The sequence below is a fragment of the Anser anser genome, assembly GCF_964211835.1.
Source record: "Anser anser genome assembly, chromosome: 2".
Classification (NCBI taxonomy): Eukaryota; Metazoa; Chordata; class Aves; order Anseriformes; family Anatidae; genus Anser; species Anser anser.
This window is the reverse complement of record NC_139721.1, coordinates 31,224,743-31,248,214: the sequence shown is the minus strand read 5'-3', so window position 1 is coordinate 31,248,214 and position 23,472 is coordinate 31,224,743. Positions and strand designations below refer to the sequence as shown.

The 23,472-nt window shown below is 37.3% G+C and overlaps 1 long non-coding RNA gene across 5 annotated transcripts in view; it reads right to left on the bottom strand.

The window, feature by feature from the left end:
• Nucleotides 1–23,472, bottom strand: part of LOC310893526 — a 221,826-nt gene that overhangs the window by 105,029 nt on the left and 93,325 nt on the right. For all 5 annotated transcript variants that reach the window (XR_014579061.1, XR_014579062.1, XR_014579063.1 and 2 more), the window contains one exon: nucleotides 20,716–20,851. This is a non-coding gene — a long non-coding RNA (uncharacterized lncRNA). The remainder of the gene's footprint in view (nucleotides 1–20,715; nucleotides 20,852–23,472) is intronic.

Sequence of the window (23,472 nt, the reverse complement as noted above, 5' to 3'; positions counted from 1 at the left end):
ACACACACATGTGCCCCCTTGAATTCTAATATGAAAATACAGTCACTTCTAACACAGAACTTGCACTAAAAATGAGACGGAAACGCGCTTGTCTAATGATGAGCATCTGAGAGTCACAGGTTAAATTTGCTCACCAGTTTAACACAAGGAGAGAGAAAATAAGTGCAAACTAAAGAGAGTTCCTTGGGCTAATTTTCTAACCATCAGTCAGCTGATTATTTCTACTAAAAGAGAATGAAAAGAAAAGATACATAGAGTTATTATAATAAATATAAACTAGCTGCAGCTAGTTTAGCTAGGAGAAACTATATCAAAATGACTGAGGAAGTAGAAGAAAAAGGATGTGATCTGTCGCATTAATTGCACTATAATTAGTTATATACATCCTGCATCCACTTCTCATAAATGTGTTCCACTTTTTATATAAAAAATGCTCGGCATTAAATGCAGGAGCTGTTGTCCAAACTCATATCCATTATATTCTGAGTTGTGTTTCCCATACGTTGCTGGCATCCATTAGCTTTTAAAGACTAATTAGCACAAATTCTAGACCAGTGTGGGCTGGACTGCTTCACTTCTCTTTTTTTTTAAAGATAGAAAAGGAACAGATGCGTGTGCGCGCCTCTACCCTGTCTTCCGAGGGTTGTTTACACAGAGAAGCACTGAATAAGTTTACACTCATTTGAAAGCTGTATGTCAGGTCTCACAGTTGCATCCACATTGCCTTTCAGCCAGAGCTCAAATCTCAGTCCTTCCCACCAGGTGTACACATTTTTTAACTCGCAGTAACAGCTGGACCTGCTCCAAACAGTGCAAGACCTTATGTGCAGAGACTACAGTCTATATAGTGTTTACAGTCAGGATCCAGGCTAACAGGACAGTACAGAGGTAAGCATGCCATGAACACAATCTTTCATTATATGCACATATGTATTAACTAAGCAAACAAACTTATTTACAGACGTTTCATATGAGTATGGAAAGGAGTATTCCTCACCTCCGTTTTGTCCTTCACAGCTGACTCCTGCAGTACAGTATATACAGACAAAGCCTTTGCCATGACATCTGCCTGATCCCTGAATAAACATGGCTGTGAACACATGTGCTATTTCTGCTTCTGTATTTGTATTAGGGCAATGTATTCAACTATGAAAGTCGTGTGGCCACTAAAATACTGCCTGCTTTAAGGAAGAAATTTAGTAGGAGGAAGAAAAAGAACAATGTATTTATTGAACACTCAGAATACAGAAATGGTGAGTAGTGTTTTACCAAGAAAAGAATAGAAAATGCTATTGTTGATCTTACGGAGAATGATTTCTCAAACAGAGTATAAAAACCATAGATCTACAAAGACCAGTGTGGATGCAGCAGTAAAACTGATGTTTAACTATTTCTAACCAAGAAAAGAGTTAAGACAGATTCTTGCACTCACGTGAAGCTCCTACTGATACAAATATGACTTGGAGAAACCTTCTTTTACCCTAGGGACTAAGCAGTCCCTCCATTTGGAAACTGCCCAGCCACAATTTTGCTATCTCCTCTTTTTGCCCGCTCCGTGCTAATGGACATAAAGTTCCATGGGACCAGATATCCTCCCTTGTATGTAGTTTCATTACAGCAAACCCCACAATTCACACTGGACATCAGACTTAATCTTCAGGCACATCATATTTGGTGCTATGCCAAATCAAGTGCTTTTATTTTCATTCAAATTTGCAAGTTTCAGAGCTGAGCAGAAATCACTTTCTACAAGTACCCACTGTTCTGTCCCCAGTGCTATGTTACTTTTGGTCAGAGAGATTATAGTTAGTTTCCTGGTTGGATGAGCATACAGTTAGAAGATAAACACTTACACATTTGAATTGTTATGTGAGAGTACTTGCCAATACAACTGCAAATTCACTTTCTGCAAATACGCAGCCAAACTAGCCCGACTACAAAATACTCATGAAATGGTACATGTATCTGTAAACAAGTGCAATTAAATATACAGGAGAAACCTAATGCAGAATATTAGCAATATCGATTCAGCTCTATTTTTTTCTACAGTAAAAGTTTGTGTGTCTGTGATCTTGCTGTACAAAATTACTAATTCTGTATTAGTGTTAGGTGAAATGAAATAGAATCATCAGCTTCTTTTGAGTGAAAGCGGAAAAGGCAACCGTATTTGATCACTGGAAAAAAACCTCTCAGCCCCAAATTAAAAAGACCAATAGATAAAATTCTGTTTCAGTCTATTAAGTAACTCTCCTTTTTCTTCCTTTTCCCCTCAGATCAGATTTCTCCTTTCCACGACCCAGTAATGGGTTAATTGCATGCAACACACGTTCTTGTAATCAGTGAAGTTTGTTTTCATCTAGGTGCCCTTTTAAGAGAACCTTGCTTGTCTTCTCTGGTGTTACAGCAGTAAGAAATTTAATTAGCAGGCAGAAAAGTTGTTACTGAAAGAGTCAAAACCTGAAGCAGATAGTTCCCAAATGTAATACTTGTAGCAGGCCAACTGCACTAACCGAGCACAGACTCAGGTCCTTTGGGATGACCTATTCCCTCCCGGAGCTTCAGCAAGGAGCGTCACCAGCTCTGCTCCTCATTACTATTGTCTCAGTTTACTATCCTAAAGCGAGGGGTAGTGGGAGGATGAGAGAGGTGCTAATCCACAGAGCAAAATACAAAAAGATTTACACCAGAGCTGTGTAAATATGGGTAAAGAAATGAACCCAACGTCTTTTTGAACAAAATCCTCTGTAAGTAATTTGCTTGATAAAACACAGTTCACATTTGGGCGGGGAGCTAAGTTAGCAGACAGAGTGGAAATAGCATGAAACCTCCTTTAAGATGGTTTGCATAATGTCAAATAGGTTAAAGAAACCCTGCTTCCTAAATTAAAACCATATTACACTTAAAGGAAAAATTTACTTTGGACAATGGTAGTGGAAAGAATGACTGAATAATATAACTGTAATTAATTGTTCACACATGAACAGTATATAATGTTTGTGATTGCCCAGAGTGTGTAATGTACATAGGGAAGTAATTGATGTGTGCTTTTGTGTTGTCTGGGCTATCGAACAGTGCCAAATGAGGGAGGGAAGGGGAAGCACGTGTTCAGAGTTTATGTATACAGGAAGGCCCATGGCAGCTTTGGAAGGGTCTCCAGGAACATGCGTGTCAAGCCATGAATTCTTCAAGAATAACAGCCTGAATCCCCCTTCCAAACCTGTCCCCCAGCAGCTTCTCCTCACCACAGCAATAAATAAATGCATAAATAAATAAATAAATAAATAGAATTCCAAAATATGGTCTTCAGGGCACCTTATGCAGAACAAAAACACCTAACTAAGACCAGGACCTGAACCTTCCTTTGAGGAGAAAGCAAAGATTTCCAAATGCCAGTCTTCCTCCCTTGATCTCATATACTTCTGTTGTTAGTGAAAACTGTAAAACAGTATTTACAAGATTCTGCACAGCATGAGGCTGTTTGTATGCAGCACTGCGAAGGAGCGTGCTTGTTCTCTATACAACAGTGCAACCTAGTGGCTCTCGAGCACTCGTTTGCAAAGCTGTTTGACATCTTTGCAGATATTTTAGTATTTGAAAAACAGTACTTACAACAAACACTATTCCTTTAGAAGTCATTCAGTTATCTCGTTAGGGCTGGCGCAAGGGAAAGGTCTTGTCGTTATTATCACAGAATTTCTAAAAAGCTGGCATAAATCTGAGCTTTGGGAGGGTAAAATGGTCTGCTGGCATTAGGTTGCGCCTTGCAGGCTATTACTCGGGTTGTGTAATTTATGCAACTGGTTTTGATGAAGCTAACGCGATTATTCATGCGTGTAAGGATTTCTCCTTTGCTTAAGGGTTACTGGACCAGTCCCCAAGTCAGGAATTCTTCAGCTAGCTGTCATCAGTACCAAAGTAATGCCACTGACAGGCTTGAAGTCATCTGCATGAGTGGGTATTTATTGCAAACTGGTGTTAAAATCTCCCGCGTTACTGGGAGGGTTTCAGGTTCGCACTATAGGGAATACTGCAAGGACAGCCGTAATGGCAAATATTGCTGTGTGGTAAGCTCCATTAAAAAGAAAATGTTGTCCAAATAAAGGCTTGGTCCAAAGACCATCTAAAAGTCTTTGCAGGGAGGGTGCTTTACATGTTCTGATCTGCCCATTAGAGAAAAGCAGGGGGGAAAAAAAGCCTCATTTAGTGCTGACACAATGTTTTCAACGCAGCCCATTTGTAATAAGATGCTCTTTAGCCAAATCATTTAAGTCATTTGGAAATAATTTAGAATTCTCTTTCAGAGCAATTAGTAAAAAGCTAAAAGCCTCAAATGGTTCTTTGTGGTGGTGTTCATAATTATTATTTTAAAACAGAAAATATCACCTTAAAGCAGAAAAAGAAATTCATCAGTTGCAATTGAAAGTATCTGTGCACGTTCTGGAGATCTGAGGGATAGAGAAAAGGTGACCTTTTCCAGATCTATGCATTCCATATAACAATCTTTTCTTGCCTCCCGAAGAACACACTGGGGAGGAAATCATTCACTATTCTTGTTTATATGAGATGTTATAGTAAGAATTAAATGTAATTTAGTGGGACAATAAAATCTTCTCAAGTACTGATATTCGACACAGTATTGTTGTGTTTGGGGTGGATTTGGGGATGATTAAATGAGTAAATCACACAGATCTGAAACATTTTTTTCACCTCCTCGGATGGCATCTTGATCGTGCATGCACTGTGAACACCAAAAGCCTATAGGTCAGACCTGAAATTATAGCTAAAACTCAGCTCCTGAGGTACATGGACTGTTTATATCGATGAAAATTTATGATCTCTATACCCTAAATCCCTGGCCTCTCTTTTACATTGACTTCTTTACTATTTGCTGCTTTATTTTATGGTGATCCCTTGCCCTCTATAAATATATCACGGTTATTTAACCCTAGATCCCAACCATAGTTTTCAGTATTTCAGGAGGGATCTATTTGTTACATAGTCTGCTACTGGGGGGTTTATAATCCTATACATTAGCAGCTATTATTTCACTGAAGTTAAAAATTTTCAACTATTTTCATCTTGTCATTTAACTTGATGCTATTTGGTATTACAGCCAAGAACAGAAAACTGTCTGCTGTTTTTCTAAGATTATATTGAGGTAAAAATCTTCTTTAATCTCCTGCAGTGATTGAGTTATTTTCTATTAAATATTTATCCGTGGAAAAAATGAATAAATTTAACTGTAATAAATTACAGTTTGGCAGACTTAATTGCCTATTGTTATTTAAAAAAAAAAAAAAATCAGCCTTATAAAAATCTGACCTAATCCTAGAAATATGCCATGGAGTAATTAAAGTTTTCTGTGGGGTTAGACTGCAATAATTATCTTGTTTTGACTGAGCTTCTTATTATTTTAGCCTGAAAAATAAAACTGAAAAACAGGAAAGGAATATAGATTTGCAAAACCTATTGTCTGATGTTAAAATTGTTAAGAAAATATGAGTCAGTATTATGCAAATTCTGACCTAATCCCAGCAACATATTGGTAGGTAATTGTATTTTTCTTTAAAAGGGGACAGACCCTACAATAATTATGCCTTGTTAGTGTCCACATTGCTATATTTTTGATTTATGTATTTTTGTGGGAGCTGACAGATAAGCAAGAAAAATTGACATATTATAAACTAATAAAAATAAATAATATCTGAATCTGCCTAGCAGCAGTGCACATTGGGAAGCTAAATCAATGCATTAATCACACAAATTTTGAGTAAAGTATAGTTTGTGCTAAATGAAAAAAAAGTGACCTATACAAAACAGAGCTAAATATTAAAATCTTAGCACTGCTTCTCTTTGGATTCACCCTAATTCCTGAGGTCAAACAATGTAAGAATTTGACTGATCCCATTTTTCTGGTTATCCTGCACCATATTGCAGGACAAATTTGTGACCATCTTATCTTTCTAAGGATTCTAATAATGTTCCACCTGTTAGAGCTGCCTTGTTCCCCAAGGAAAGAAAGAATCACTTTGAAAGAAAAATTTGGTTAGCATTTCTCTCTTTCTCCCTTTCTGTTTTAGCACATTTATTTTAGAGTGCTTTTTTACTAAAATGCTCTTGCTTTTGTGTGGAAAAGCATTGCCTATTAAGTGCCAGAATTAAAAAAAATACATGCAATTTTGGTATATGGTAACTGCTAGTTCTGGGAGTTCTGCTCTAGCGCACTGGTGCTGTGGACAAATTGACAACGTAAATATTACAGAAATGAGCTTAGGGCTGGGTGGGATCTAACAATTGATACTGTCTAGCGCAAATGGCAGAAGACTGATGAACTGTGAGTACCGTACCTGGCTTCGCATTTATGCCCATCTAATCTCATTGCACTGACATGTGTATGGGCTGGCTGGGCCAAATCCAGATGTGGTATAATTAGTGCTGAAGTTAGCAGCATGGGACTGATTTTTTTCCCAGTGACTGTAATTTGAATATAAAGAAAATATCAAACTATCAGGAACAAATGATTTACAGCCTTTTCTCCTGCTGTCTGCAAATGCCACTATATGTCATCCTGTTTTGGCATTTCCAGAGTAATCCCTTGCTTTAAGAGCTTTAAAGCAAGGATTGCACAAGCTTGTTGGAAAAAAAAAAAAAAAAAAAAGTATCAAGGTTTGAAAAACAGCTGAGCTGTAAGGCAATGCCCTCTGCAGCACCCAGGTAAAACTGAATTCTTCTCACACTCTCAGGGTACATCTTTGCTGCACCAACAAGGACTAGGAGTGCTCTGCAGCACAGGGTGCCCACCACTGTGATACCTGTAGCACCCTTTGCAGCCAGCTGAGCTGAGCATGAGCTAAGGATGCCACAAATTCCTTCTGGCATGCACTGGCAAAGTTAGGTCTTGATTTGTCATTGAGCTGTAACGTCCTGCATGGTGAGGCTGTGCAGACCCACTCCTTGTGTATCTCTGAGTAGCTGATAGCCTCCAAGAACACCAAACAGTGTCTAATATACGTGGTCACGGTATATACTTGTCTTGACAGCCTCTTGAGGGCTGTGTTCTGCCTAATGTTGCCACACAAATACATATCATTGATTGTGTCATTTCAATAAAAGAACTAAAGGAGATCAAAGAAAAGTAGCACGTGATGGGTTCAAAATGAAGGATAAAAAAGAAATACAAAATATAAAACCAAATACAAAGAAAGTAGGTTTTCACACAAAAGCATTTGCCACCATCCACAAGCCAGCTGTCAGAAGTGAAAGCCATCCAGCTGACCCTGGATAGTGGGAGGAAGCAAAGAGTACTATAAGTTTGTATTAGTTCAAGAGGTGACTGGACAAATTCTTGCAGAAAAAGCTAACAAACACTGTTACAAAAAAAGACCGTAAGACTGTGAATGCAAATTTAGGTTATATGAACATATAATCATTTACACTCGGATATTTTTGTACCTTACTGTGTAACTGAATGCACATTTGGCAAAAGCAAATAACCTCTAATAGGTATGGAGTTAGAGGTACAGGAAAGTGCTTCTAATCTGCCTTTCTCTTTGGTATTCCCACTGGCTAATTTAGCCACCCTGCCTCAACAACACAGTAGTAGGTGAGCAAATCCCAGGCCTAAATGACAGATGGACCACTTGATGGGTAAGGAATTGGCTGGATGGTCACACTCAAAGAGCTGTGGTCAATGACTCAATGTCCAGATAGAGATCAGTAATGAGTGCTGTTCCTCAGGGCTCAGTATTGGGACCGGCGCTATTTAACATCTTTGTTGGTGACATGGACAGTGGGATTGAGTGTACCCTCGGCAAGTTTGCCAGTGACACCAAGCTGTGTAGTGTGATCGACACACTGGAGGGAAGGGATGTCATCCAGAGGGACCTGGGCAGGCTCGAGAGCTGGGCCTGTGCAAACCTCATGGAGTTCAATAAGGACAAGTGTGAGGTCCTCCATCTGGGCTGGGACAATCCCAAGCACAAATACAGGCTGGGCGGAGAATGAGTTGAGAGCAGCCATGAGGAGAAGAACCTGCGGGTGTTGGTAGATGAGAAGCTCAACATGAGGTGGCAATGTGTGCTTGCAGCCCAGAAGGCCAACCGCATCCTGGGCTGCATCAAAAGCAGAGTGACCAGCAGGGCAAGGGAGGTGGTTGTCTTCATCTGCTCTGCTCTCATAAGACCCCACCTGGAGGTTGGCCAGAGAAGATGTGGATGCCCCATCCCTGGAAGTGTTCAAGGCCAGTTTGAGCAGCATGATCTAGTGGGAGGTGTCTCTGCTCATAGCAGGGGGGTTGGAATTGGATGAACTTTAAGGTCTCTTCCAATCCAAACCATTCTATAAATATCTAGCTGTCCCACTGACAACACAAAGGAAATACAGGCATGAAGATCAGAATGAAGAACTACATGACTCGGTGCTGTCTGTGAGATCATGGGACAATGATAATTTCCACCACGTTATTAAGTAGACAGCCTGCTTCAGGGCCTTTCATCAGTCACACTGCAATGTAAGCCAGGCAGTATTAGGTCATGTAAGACAAGAGCAGTTCCTAAAATATCCAGTATAAAAATGTATTTCATCTGGAGTTTTACAAAGAACAGCTAAAATAATATAATCTATCTCATTATCTGTATCTACTTGGTAATGTCGTAAAAATATACTGAAAAAGTCAGCTAGTACCTCCATCCAAATCATATAACCTATACCTATAGAATCACAATTATGTGTTGTTTTTCTGTCATTTCAACACATGACAGTGCTTCTGCCAAGACCAATTTCTTCCAAGAAAAAGGAGTCAATGGGGTCCACATCAGCTAATCATGAGTCTCAGTGGGGAAGCCTGGAAGAGGCACCTACAAGAAACATCAGCCTGGGAGTCAGTTGGCATCCCTGCTGTGTATCTGGGAACATGTGGATCTGGCAGAAATGATGCAGGGAGGCAGAGCAGCCTCTTCAACCAGTTTGGTACCACGGGTAGGGGACCAGCAGAAGCTGTGTTCTCCTGAATGTACATGGGACTTGGAGCACGACACCAGTGGGAGAGGGGAGGAAGAGCAGGAACTGGCAATGGAGGGAAGAAGAAGTCCTGGAAGAAGTCCAGAGGACTCAGTAGCAGTAAGAAGAGGTGATGAGGAAATAAATATCAGCTCACTGTAACAGGTTTAACAGCTGGTTTTACCAAGTTAAATATGCCACCTCCCACACAGCCTATATATTAATACGGATTTATACAATAAGCTGTAATATAAAGCTTACAGAATTTTAAGATTAGTAAATATACAGCAAATACATTATGCAATTAACTATTAACTGGTATGTCTCAACTACCTCTCTGACACAAATACATACAAGGTAGCAGTCCTTCTGCCTGGGTGATGGGACTGACGTATCAGTGTTTAGGTGCACATATGCAGAGGGTAAATGTGTACAGTATGGAAGGACATAAAAAAGGTTCAAAACAATCAGACCCACACTTCTGACTCGAGATACCTACAAAATCCATGCTACTTCTCTGAAAGTATACGTCTCCACCAAGCCATGGACCATTATAAGACAATGCTTCTGGAAAGCAAATGCATAGCACGACTGTTATGATAAATATCTGCATCAACAAATAAAAAAGCAGCATTTTGATACAAGAGTATTCTACATAACCTGAGACAGTTTGGGCATGGAGCTATTTATAGCAAAGCACTGAGTTTAGCTATAACAGTAGTTGACTGGTTCTCTGGAACCCTGTTCACTATAAGGCAGCATTACAATTAAGGAGTGATGAGTATTTTAGCTGACATAGCATTCCTGATATAGGCACAGTCAATCAAAGGAAAAGCCAAAGCAACAGTCAGATAAAAGACTAATAAAGCTCTGAATGCTAATAAAAGTCCACCAAAATCTTTATTAGGCTGGTGAAAACCTAGTTCAGAACGTACAACAACACTTACATAGAGTAACCCCAAAATGTCTCAACACCATTCACAATAGATGTCACACTATGCTGGTAAGGGTCTTGAAAAGACACTAAAAAAAAGCAAGGACCAATCATAATTGCAAATAGACTGGTATTCTGAGTAAGTTTTTTTATTGTAATATTGTATGATAGAGGCTGTACCGCTCTGGACTCCCCAGGAACAGTAAGTCTTTAGCTGCCATTTCTAACCTGTAGATCTCAAATTACGTTGAAAGAAAAGAAATGTCATGTTTTCCATTTTGCAGAAAAGAAAGATAATGCATATAGGGATATTGTAACACTTTATAAATTTTTCATAATAACCCTCAGATTAAGGGAAGATGTTATGTGGGGTAAGCAACTTCATGTACATATACCTTTGCTATGTATTTCTTGATATCCCATGAGTTTAAGCTTCAAAGTCAAATAGTCAGGACATTCTCATGTTGGTAGCTTTGCTTCAGAAAAACAGGTATTCTTGTTAATAATATTTATTTATTTTTTAATATGACATAGTACATTTGATAAATTTGCTTATAGTGATAACATGTCCATGTCTCCAAGACATCTTTTGAGTAACTGGCAAACATTAGTGTGTCCTTCCACCACTTAGTTACATAGTTTTAGTAATTATTAAAAGTCTGTGAAAGATTATTACTGTTCTGTTATGAGAAGTAAATCCAGTGTAATGAACATTGCCATGATGAATGATACTTACACTCAAGAGAACAGTTGAATGTGAAGAATTGGATGAATGCTGCTGATATCAGAGCTGGATTTTTGCTCAGAGTAAACTTTATGCTTATTTAGTGTTTCACAACAAAGTCATGTGTTAAAGAAAAAAATGTTCCACACCAAAAAATAGGCAGACAAATGCAGGTAAAGTATTTAGCAGTAAGAAACATAAATGAATATCTATATATTAAAGCTACATTTCTCTTTGAAATAATTACTTTGTGACCTTAAAAATAATTATCCCAAGATACCCCTTATATTTAAGATCCAGATGTCTGTTCATTTATAACTGAAATTGCTGTGTAGTTATATGAGGGTTTCCTCCAAGTCAGTCAACTATATATAACCAACTCAGACACTATTCTTCGTCTCCAAAAAAAACATCCTTGTTGTAAGAGGTATTCTGTGTTTCAAACATTAAGATATTCCTTCAAATGTAAGTATTTCTAGGACAGAAACTTGACTCTGGAGTATCTTAACAACCTGGGATGATATCCCCAAAGTGACAGTGAATGCTGTGTTTAAGCCTTGGTCCTTAAGTACATTCATTTTGGGGTATGAGATAAGTGAGATTTCAGTCTTTTGCTTAAAATAAAACTTCTAATTACCCCACTGAACATAACATTGAAACTTTTTGAATAATCGTCAAAGCTGAAACTGCACGTTCACCTCACCAAGAGGAGAGCAAACTTTGCCAACTCCCGGGATCTGGGATAGTCTTGGGAGAAAGGGGATAGAAGGAACAGAGAGAGACTTCCAGCTTATGCTTATGTGCATGCACATACACACTACCTAAAGCTGGGCCGTGACGCAGCAGAGCACCACCTTCCTGCACCAAAAAAGTAAGCGGCAAGATGGTGGCTGGTGTGTAGTCAAATAGTTCAGGAGCTCTAATAAGGGACTAGCAGCCATGCTGTTAGATGAAAGTAACTGGGGCTACTGTGCTTTGCACTGTACATATCCTTAATGCATATGTACTTAGTGTAATGAGGCATTTATGTATTCTTTGAGCATATATGTCAAATTAGAGCTGGTGAAAGCTTGCCTCCTTTGAAAGAATAATTCATGCCATGAGCTGCTCCTTAAAGTCATCCCCTGTGAGATTTCACCAGATTTTTTTTTCCTGCCAGATAATACCACCTCTAGAAATATCATAACAGAATTTTTGCCCTTATACATCACCACTTTTCATGTTGTGCTGCGTGTACCCTTAGCTTTACGCAAGAAAGCTGCCCCTGACATGGTCTGCCAATATAACCTCACATTATTTCAGTATCCTGGACTAAAACAGCCACCCTCCCAAAAAAATGGTATTTCTTAGGGTGAGAGAAATATCACAACAGCCCCAGGCCTGAGTGCTTGGTAGTACAAATGTATACTATATACAAATAGTGGGAGCTAATTCTGAGCAGTATGGCCAAAGACCAGCGTACACCATTTTATTTTGAGGCCGGGGATTGCTCTTTGGCCCTATTATATTTGAACAACAGATTCAGTGGCTTTAGACTCCAGGGAGATGGAGCAATGAGAAGGAGCTTACCTGTTCTCAGGCAAATTCTATAGCTTAGGTCTTGACCCTTCGGCTTAATATTCCCATCTGACCATTAGTATTGCACTATTGTCCAAAGAACTGAGACCATATGAGTCACTCTGTTAAGCACTATGAAAACATAAGGAAGACAGCCCTTTCCCAAAGTGTTTGCAATCTAAACACAGACCTCGAAAAGCAAGAGAACAGGAACAGGAAGATGGGCAGACTTGCAGAGTCTACAGAGCAAAGAAGAGTTGTCCTTATTTTCAGTTAATTATATTTTACCAATTCTGCTTCTCTGTGAGAAAAACAACAATGGCAAACATTATTTGAGGTTGTGGAGCTAACATCCTTGGAAATACTCAGAAGCCATCTGGACATAGTCCCTGGCAACTGGCTCTAGGTGGGGATGAGCAGGGGTTTGGACCAGATGATCTCCAGAGGTTTCTTCCAACCTCAAGTATCCTCTGATTTTGTGAACATTAGTAACTCATTTGTACTTGTGTACAGATTTAAACCAGTAAACGTAGGTACAAATCTGCATATCTACTCTCTAAGTTTTATTGCTTGATACATATGTATACATACATACAAATATAGTGTATTTTTAAATATATTTAGTTATTGCGATAAAATAACCTTTAACAATATTCTTAGTGTGCTCTCCCTTCTTAGATTTAATAATAATGCAAGCAAGGAAAACATCTGACTTTGGAATTATATCAACACAAAGTAGTTACTTTTGGCCTCCATATATGATAGGATCATATAAAACATCTGCAAGTCATTGGCTGGATCACAGATTAGAAGGAAAAAGGTCTAGGATAGTATGCATATGTACAATTCATTAGACCTTAACTCCACTTTAAGCAGCATGCATTCCATGTATCTTGGCTTATAGCAAGTTACTATAATGAACAAACAAGGTGAATAGTGTTCAGATTAATACCTGTACGGCTTGCCTCAGTTGGCACCTGCTAAGCACTACACATTCTGAAAACATTATTCCAAATGCTTTCAAGAACTTCTGAATAACTTTGTAAGTGCAGGTGTTTTCAAATTATGTATAAATACCTCAGAAGATCAATTAAATTCCCCAGAGACTATATGCAGCTTGTAAGACTTTTGGGGTGATAGGGGTGAGGGGAGTTAATAGCAAGAATCTGGAGATAATCTATTGATTTATGACATAATCAATTAGTGCTTATTTTCCTTATACAAAGAAACTTTGTTTCTACTTAAAAAAAAAAACAATTGTAAGACTAGCTTAAAATATTTCTTAACACATTAAGATATGAAACAGAGGCAGCTGAGGGGAGATCTCCATTACCTTCTATTTTTTTTCTTCCTTTTGATTGCCAGTCCTAAAGAAAACCTGAGTCATGAAATAACCCAACACAAATCCTTCCATAGGGAAGAGAAGGTGTGAAGTCTTAAAATAAATAAATAAATAAATAAAGAGAGAGAGAGAGAGAAAATGAGACATATTTCAGACTCATGCATGAAACCAAACTAAACTGTACAGGCCAATTTCACAGAAAGTGCAGCACGGTTATGAACAACCCCTAGACAGTATAAAATTAATTCTAGATGCTGGAAAAATATATTTAGTCTTCTACCTTTGTCTAGGAAAATGGATTTAAATACAATTGAAATACTTTTTATAGCTAGCTTTATTATGACATACCTACTCACATCATTCCATGAGCAGCCACATTAAAGTCTGTAGCACAAATAGTGGAATTAGAAGTTTTAAGGTATGGTTATTCGTGTCAAAACAAGATCCATGCTATAGAAAGGATAATAATTAGGAAGCTTCAAACAACTACAAAGCATGGATAAACACTGGGAATATCAGAATGAAAACTTTCCTGTGAGTACTTCCAGTTCAGGCATTCATCTGATAGCTAAGAAACAGCTGTTCCTGTGCCACAACAACCCAGGGTGCAAAGATACACACACACACACAAAAAAAAAAGTATTTTCAATTTGATCCTAAAAAAATTCAGTAAAGTTTCAGGTGATCTGTTTTCTTTTATTTACATAATCATTCATAGTTCATTTTGGAAAGTGTGACACAAGGCTGCCTATCTAAAAGCATGCTGTCCTTTCCATAATAACTGCTTTGGGGCAGAGCAAAGGGAGAGGAAAAAGCACAGACTAGATTTTCTCTGCAGAGGGAGAGGAACTTCTGGTGTAAACTTGAGTGGATGGTGGAGTTAAGAAGAATGAGAAGTAAGGAGCCAACTGCTAAACCAAGCTTAGGAGGCTCCACTTCTGGGTGATGAGCAGTGTAGGTGGGGAACAGGTTGTAACAGGAATTTCAGGGAACAGTTTAGCCGAACTGCTGACAGGAGGCAGTGTAATTTTTTCTAAGGTGGCTACTGCTACACATCTAATCTGCCCATGACTAAATATCAAATTGACTTTGCATCCTGTCTAAATATAAGCCTAAATATAATATAATACAGTATACCTTGCATATTTGCTGTGTGGAATAGTCTGAATGGGAAATATTCTAAACCTTGAACATGAAATCTTAATGGACTCCTGGAAGTGCTAATATCATATCAGGAAAAAGAAAGGCCAGAAAATGATCATGTTCCTTTCCAGAGATTATACCTAGCCCCAAGACCTCCAAAGACTCAAACAAACATGCAAAGGTTTTTCTTTCTTATGTTTCACAAACTATTTAAATTGTCTCAGACCCAACATTGTCTATCACTAGTCTGACAACAACTTCGAAGACACCTATCTATAAAGGACATCTTGCAGCAATTAAATGTAGCAGAGTAGAGAGCTCTGATCTAGACAATAAAAACCCTTTTCAGCACCATGCCAGCTCTCCCAGCTGGGAGCAAGCCTAACTAAGGCAGTACTGAAATGATGTTGGCAGTCAGCAACCTCTCTAAGACTTTTGTCAGCGCTACCAGCATTTGTTCAGTTGAATTGGTGTCATCAATACAGAGTGTAAACAAGACTTAAGATGCAGAGAGATGCAGAGAACATTAATTTCACACTGTAGTGACACTACAAGAGAAAATAAAAATGAAAACAATCTAACAGGAATGGTTTCATCTAATTGGACTGTGCAAAAACAATTACAGAAAAATAATTGCCTGATAGTTTAAAAGGATTGCTAATGGGCAGAGTTAAGGTTATCTGAGTACATTAGCTGTGTTCTTCTGCAGCTTAGATTTCTATTAAGATTTGCCTTGAATCTAAATTTCCAAAATTTATCCCTTCTCTTTTCAGAGGAATTAGAGCATTCCTTCAAAGCATTTCACTTTAGCTTACTGATACATCGTCTCAACTCTGATTCCATTTTGATGTAGATTTAATCTAGGAATATAAACAAGAGATTTTTGTTTTCTATTTATATTTGAAAGATTTATATATGCAGATTCCATTAAAAACACATTCTGTTTTTCACACACATCCTACTGTGGACCAATGGATGAATAAACCTGTGTTTTTACGGTTTAGAAATTCCTTAAGACTGATTTATTTTAACAATCTGAACCTCAAGTCTAGAGCTGGATCTCAAGTACAATCCTGGAAATCTGGAATAACAGTTTATTAAGGTTTCTTACCACAGGTAAGGTCAGATCATGGCACAGATATTCTATTTTAGATTACTCATGTAATTGTACAACCTTCTTTTCATTTTATTTTTATTTTTTTTAAGGAGGAGGTGGAAGGGAAGTTTCACTGCATATTTAACTCTATCCGATTTCATTTCTATCCTTTGCATTACGTATCTATTTCTCAGTTTATTCTAGACAACTTCTGTAGAAAGTGCATTAAATAAGAGCATTTGCAATGATAAATTGTAAAAGCATTTTGCAATAATTCACAAATAATAAACTGCATAAAGAGATTTGGAAAAAAAATACTTTTTTTCTCATAGATAAATGCCCCTCCAGAATTCAGACATTCAGACATTGTACCTTACAGGACAGGTGATACTAAAAATAATTGTTTCCACTCTACAATTTATGATCAGCTAGTTCTATTAGGTTATACCACATGTGGAAAAAACATCAGCTTCTGGGAGCACGGGAACAGAAGAGTGGCCTCTTAAAGCAACACACATTTTTACAGATATGATACCAGACATCAGTTTGGACGGTGTTTATGTTTCATCATCTGACTTTTCACAACAGATCTAAGTGGAGTCATCCAGTAAATTAAAATTATACAATTATCCTTGATCAGATGCATTTTCTCTGCGTTGTGTGACTAGCATCACTTTTCTCAGAATGATGCAGTTTCATAGTTCCAGAACTTTATTTTCTAGACAGGAAAAAAGGATTATTATTCTTTATTCAACTAATAGATTTTAAATTACCCTTTACTTTTTTTTTTTCCCAAACATCTCCAAGAGATGCTACATGACAAGCCATAAAGTAATAGCAATCAACTTAGCAATAAATAAAATAAACTTGGTATTCAATTAACATACACAGTCCCTTAAATGACATAGAAACATAAAAACATCAAATCTGTTTACCTTTTCAAAGGCTAATTTGCTTCCATTTTCATAATTATTTATTTAAAGCTGTAATTTACAACAGGATTGTACTGATTACTGTATGAAGATATTCAGATTATACATATGCACACATACATACTGAGCAGGCACAGTAGCAAGTATTTATTAACTGTGCATTACTCCAAAAAATATGTTTGTATTAATTTACATGTGTATCTATACTATGACAGCCTTAGTCACATGGCTGATGATTAATTTTAATGTATACAGCTGGAAAAAAAAAATGTTTTGCATTGAATCTTAAGACCTGGAGCACACCTAAAGGATCTTCTGAAACTGTAGTGTCATTTTGGGACTTTTTTTATTTTACTTTTTTAGTAAGGTGTCTGATGTTCAACGGATGTGCCTTACACATCTTTAAATAGCAATTTTATCAACATAATAATAGTAATACGTTTCTTATCTGTTTAATGAAATTTCATTCCTCTACAGTTTCAGGGGCCAAAAAAAGTTCCAAAATGCAGTAGGGTTTATCAGTTTCTCATGTATCTTGGGGAGCAGTAGGGATGAAACAGGCATTATATACTATGTCCACAAAGTCAGTGTGTTGGAGAGTGGTGTACCGAGAAAGGAAAAGAAAACTGGTGACATAAGAAGCCTTCCAGAGATCTCCTTCTGTACCATTTCTTTCCCTATCCTTTCAAAGGTAAAGGATCTCAGTTCAAGCATTACTGTTGATTCCAAATACATCACTATATACAAAGAGATGTTGCCAGTCATGCTCTCTCTATTATTAGCTTATTTTAAAGAAGTCACAAGTCCCCAAAGTGGTCTGTGTCCTGGGAATGCTAAGATAGCTACTGTCTTCTGGCACAAGTTTGTACTGAAAAATCACTGGTATTTTCTGCTTTGGCAAAGAATTTGAGGACAGACTGAAGACTTTCTGAAGTCTTACAAGTTTCTCTTTTCAACTTTGTCCTACACATTGTTAGGACAGGCTAAATGTGGACAGGAACTGAGCATGGGACTTGTTCTGAATGAATATTCTCAAATAGAAACAGGGTTCCATTTCTCATTTACAAAAAGGCTACCTTACACCATACTGGTCATGCTATAAATGAAAGTCCTACAGTTTGTAGGACAGTTTCACTGCAGTTTGACTGTGGTCATACATCTCCTTATTCACATAGCCTAAAAGTAAAGCACTGAGCAAGAAAAGTGTAAATTATTACTTCTGGATTCTAAATATTTATGTAGTAAGAACCACAGAAGTCCTAAAAGTAATTCATTTAGTATTCAAGTTACATGAATTTATGGAGTTCAGTCATCAGAAACAATAGACATTGTTTTATTATCTAATTTTATTATCTAACTATCTAAGTTTTAATTATCTAATTATATAGAGAGAATTATAATAGAAAGGTTAAGATTAGTATGAATAGACAATGACTGAGTATATACAGTTGTGGAAACACCAGGAAGAAAAAAACAAGAGAGGGCCTAAATCATGAGCTTGCATAGATGGCACCCACAGGTGCCATCCTAGCACACACTTAGGCTGAGCTTCACAAGGCACCCAGGTGGGGACACAAAGAACGAAGTAAACCTTGATGCTCACAGAGGTGGGTCAGGGTGGAGAGAGTTATCATGGTCACTTCCTAAAGGGTTAAAAAGGTTCATCCAAAGCAAGCATATGGTTACCAGTCTAAGAAAAATCCAAGAGTTTCGAAAAGGAGGACTAAAATAAACCGCTTCTCTTGTCTCTCTTCTTCTCCTAGACTGACTACCTGGATACCACCATCTTGCTGTTTTGTGAGCATGTGCATATGAGACTGTGAGCTAGGATGAGCACAAACATTTTTGTTTCTATTTAATTTTAAAATAAAATCATCTGCTGCTTCTATAGGGCTTCTCATTGAGATTTCCTGCATTGCTACTACAATGTTGCGACATTATTTCCTTTAATTACTTTTCCTTGGCTTAATTGCAGCTTTTATTTCAATCTAACTCCATTAACTTCATTTACAGCACAGCAGATTAGAGCAGAATACATCTTGCTATACAACAAATCACAACTGCTTGATGGATACATATAAAATGATTTAGTGTATTTTTCTATTAAGAGGCACTTAAAATATGAATATATCTGGAGATTGCTGTCAATTTTTTTTCAAAATAAACCTTTTGTTAATCATCCATAATGGAATACATTGCCTTTTATTTTCTCTGATACAAACATGTTTTCTTTGGTGTATACATGTGTTTTCTGGTAAGAACAGGAAACCCTATTTTTAACCTCGGCAGAACTACCTGGATGTAAATTAGAGCTTGAATCCATACTGTATATATTTATTTTCAGAATGCAGATAATTTTAGTGTAGAAATGTCTGAGTAAGTAAAATAAAAAATGCTATTTCTTTTTTTTTTTTAATGTATTTTGCCAATCGGTATACTTAGAGATTGTACAGTGACAATCTGAAAGGCATGCTCTTCTTTCCCCCAGAGTGTATCTCTGCCAGTAAATGTTCTTAGCCAATGCACATATTGTTTATTATTCCCATCCTGCAAACGATGTCTGGGAAGATTTTGAGAGATCATAGGAAAACCCTGAGATTTGTCTCACAATCAAAATATTTGCAACCTAGATGCATTTTCATCTAATAAAACTGTTATTCCATACATAGCTCTGCAGCCACACAAGGGAAAGAGATTACAAGTTAGACCTTATTTTCTCACTTTCTTGACAGCAGTATTGCCAGCTGTATCATTTCTACCAAATCACCTCTGATGGCTAAGATTCGTCAGTTGTCATATCATATCTATGGAAATATGCAGTTTCAGACAAAAACTCTGCATTTGCTATCTCTTTTCGGATTAAATGTACCAAAATCTGAAGCCACACATATTGTTTTGGCTCTGCTATCATCAGTTTCTTTGATGAGATGTATTTCTTTGGAACAAAAACATTGTTATAGGGTAATCTTAGTTCTCAACTTCTCTTGATGTTGTGCTGTAATTCTAAAAATTAGAGGAGATATATGCTGTGAGCAGGACTGCAGCATACAATCTGAAGAAATGCTAAATCTGTAAACCATTCTCTCTTATGCTTGTAAACTGCTCTTCTCCCTCATGCCTGCTTTAGTTGAAACTGAAACAAGTACTTACTTTCAAAGCAAAGAAAATATACTTTATTATGTACAGCATTTGTTCTTCTAGTAAGACACTCAAATAATGAATAATGCAGTACTGATATCTAACTATTCATTTTTTATATTATTGTGAATAACCTTTGCTGAATATCCAGGTATAGACAGTGCAGACAAATATATAATAAGCCTTATATGTAATGCATAAGAAAGATGGGTCATCCAAGAGACATTAAGATACCTTTTTTTTTTTTCCTTTTCTGTGATGAATGGATAAGGTTGAAATACGAGTATTCTGCTCATTTGTTAAGAGAAATATGAAGACTTAACCTGGAATAATGGGTTGCCTTCACAAATTAGAGAATAAAATCTTCCACACAAAGAGATTTACTCTGTGCAAGCAAATAGCAAAACAGAAATTCACTAACACGGTATTAAAACATTATGAAGTAGTTCTATAAAAAAGCTGTGGACAGTTATCAAAATATACGAAGAGATGTCAGGCAGGATCATTAAACAGTTCATGAGCAATTCACTGGGGAAGAAAACTTCCAGAGATTCTGATTTGTCCCTTTTAATTCACTCCCAAAGTTACTCACAAACCTTTTGTTCTCAAAGTCATATTTGAAAATCGTGCTGCCCAGCTGAGGGCAGAACACACACTACGTAAATAACACAAAAATAAACCACATCAGCATGTATTAGAGGTTGAGACTGAATTGTTGCACTGAGATATATTGCCTCTGTATATCAATTAAGGCCCTTCTGCAACAAGTACTATATTAAATTATTTCAACCTTTCAACAAACAGCTAAATTGCCTCAGGAATAGCTTGGCTTGATGTTCTTTCTGCACTTACCTTTCTACAGGTAGTCAGAAGATTTTAGGGTCTGAAGCTACTGTTCCTTCCAGCATAGTCCATGAGACAAAATGAAAAGCTGCTCCCTCCTTGTTGCCTCTCTAATCAATGCTTCAGTGACTAGACATTTTTTAATCTGCAACAAGGAAAAGCTAAAGTTCTATTCGACTGACACAGAAGTGAAAACAGAGGATTTTTATATTATGAATTGGATTCAATTAACAGTTTAATGAGCTTTTAGAGAGCGGCTAAAGTGGTTGCAAAAAGCCTTCCTCAGTGTCAAACAGAAGATCTGTCTCAAAGATGTGTAAGATTAAAGCTCCATCCAGAGAAGACAATCATAAAAGCATAGTAAAGCTATGTACATTTATACCATTGTAGGTTGGCAAACCCTCCATCTTAAATTTTGTATATCTCAATGTATAGCTTCTTCTTTTCAAAATCACTCTAACCAGAGCTACTATCTGGGACATCACCATCTAAAACAGTTAATTACAACTAAAACAGGCACACTGAACATGCATTACAGTGGTCAGCACAGTTCTATCTTACATGGGAAAAATTAAAAGCTGGACTTGTTAGGCCACCAGAATGAGAAGTGAGGGGCAATCTGATTTTCGTTTGTGAATATGCAATGACAATAAACATCAAATAAGGGAAATAAATAAATACAAACTGATCAGAAATGAAGTTAGGTTAGAGATGAGGAGTTTTTAAATCACTACAGTAATCAGCCTTCTCATTGGAATAAAGGGGTAAAGGTAAATATTTGTCTTTGAAAACGGCAATTTGTAGTTTCTGCAAGGAATAAAGCCGGTCACGGCAGGTTATGCCACTGAAGAGGTTTTTCTTGATCCTTTGTCCTTCAGTGAGGAATTCACAGAAACCCACGCACAAAATACGGCATAGGGAATGCTGAGAGTCTTTAGGAAATGCTGAGGAATAAATGAGTTTATTCCAGGCAGTGCTGAAAGTCAGCCCCCAGGAGTAATGGATAAAAGACAGAAATCAAAGTCTTCAGAGTTTTCCTGTGGATTAATTTTAGGTGGGTCCTCATTTGGTTTACTAGCATTTTGGTGCTTTTCTGGATTAATCATGTGCTACATCACTTAAACTTCTGCACACTTTGTATACTGTGACAGGTAACATAACAAAGGCCAACACAGAGGCACTGCAATTCTCAAGATTGTAGCATCTACAGACTTTTGGAATGTAACCACTGATTTTTACAATTCCAGTCCTACCAGTGAACTCTTCTTGTAGGGGATGGCCCTTACAATAAGGCAATGTTGTACTTGTTTCAGATAATGGAAAACTCATGCATACAAGTTTATGTCCATTTACACAAAATCACTCTCCCTGAGAAGGAAAGGGTTTCACTTCTTCCAGCATTTGGAAAAGCTCTTTACTATCTCTTGATTCTTTATTGTATTCCATGCATCATCTGAAGTTATCATTCTCCTAATATCTGAATTTATTTTCCCTTTCAGTACCTGTTGCCAGAGCAGGGAGTTTACTGTCATCATATTTATTCCCCACAGCAAGGTAGGGCCCAACATGAAAACACCATGAATTTCTGATCCCCATAGTTTACAGGTCTGATCTAGGGTATAGCTGTTCCACACAATTCCTTTGCTACAAGCAATACTGTTCTTTTCTTGCTAGTGAGGTATATAGGATGGAGAAAGGATGGCTTCTGCTATCATTGTTTCTTCATCCTTATGCTGACCAACACAGTTTGTTTTGCTTTGCTGTCAGAAAACCTGAAACTTGTAAATTTTGCTACAGAAGATAATAATGGGGCAATAGGTTGCTTCAGATGGGTTGGTACAAAAGGAGGAACACCAGCCTTCTGCTTCTTCCTGATTACAAGCAGATTAAAAAGCAGGCATTATGAGCAGATCAAGATGTACCAATGTCATAACAATGTGTCCCTTAAAACACCTTTTAAAATATTCTAGATTTCTCTTAATCAACAATTTGAAAAAGAATCTAATGAAGACATTGACTAAAGCAGGATTTTTCTGCAGGTTGGAGCCCTCTAAAATAAGGCATGTCTTTTTATTTATTCTCAGCTTGATATGAAAGCAGAAAAGATCATTTTGATGGAGAAAGCAAATAGGTTTTGTTCTGATGTTTTCAAAATGAATCATTTAATCTTTGCCTGTTTGAAAGTACTAAAATAAAATGTGTTCTGTTTCTGGCACAAACTGTTCACCCATTTGAGTTCCTAAATACTTGTGGTCCTTCTGAAATTCATTTGATTTAATATTCCTGGAAAAAATCACTTAGCACTAATTTTTACAAGTAACAGATACAGTCAAGAGAAAACTATCCACCAAACACACCATCTTTTCTTACTGCCCCAAAATGTGCTGTAATCTCCTTGAAAACACTTGCTATTCAGATTTATTTGATGAATAGGTCTTGTTCAGGAATTCAATTTGCTAACTTATAACTTTACTCTTGATGGGGACTACGTAATCAAAGTTGCTCATTTTGCAGCCACTATAGCATGAGCTTTTTCACAGCTTGGCTACAGTAGAAAGCTTTTTATAATAAGGATCTGGTAGACAGCAGTGTACCGGATATTAGACTTGTCCCAGAGGGTCCATTCTCCTATAGCTCTGCATGCATAATGGCAGAAGAAGGATATAGCCCCTTGATCTTTAGCACAGAAAAAATAAGAAATCAATTATGTCTGACTTTCTAGCAATGTGCTGCTATTAATTACATTTAATGGTTACAAAACTCACA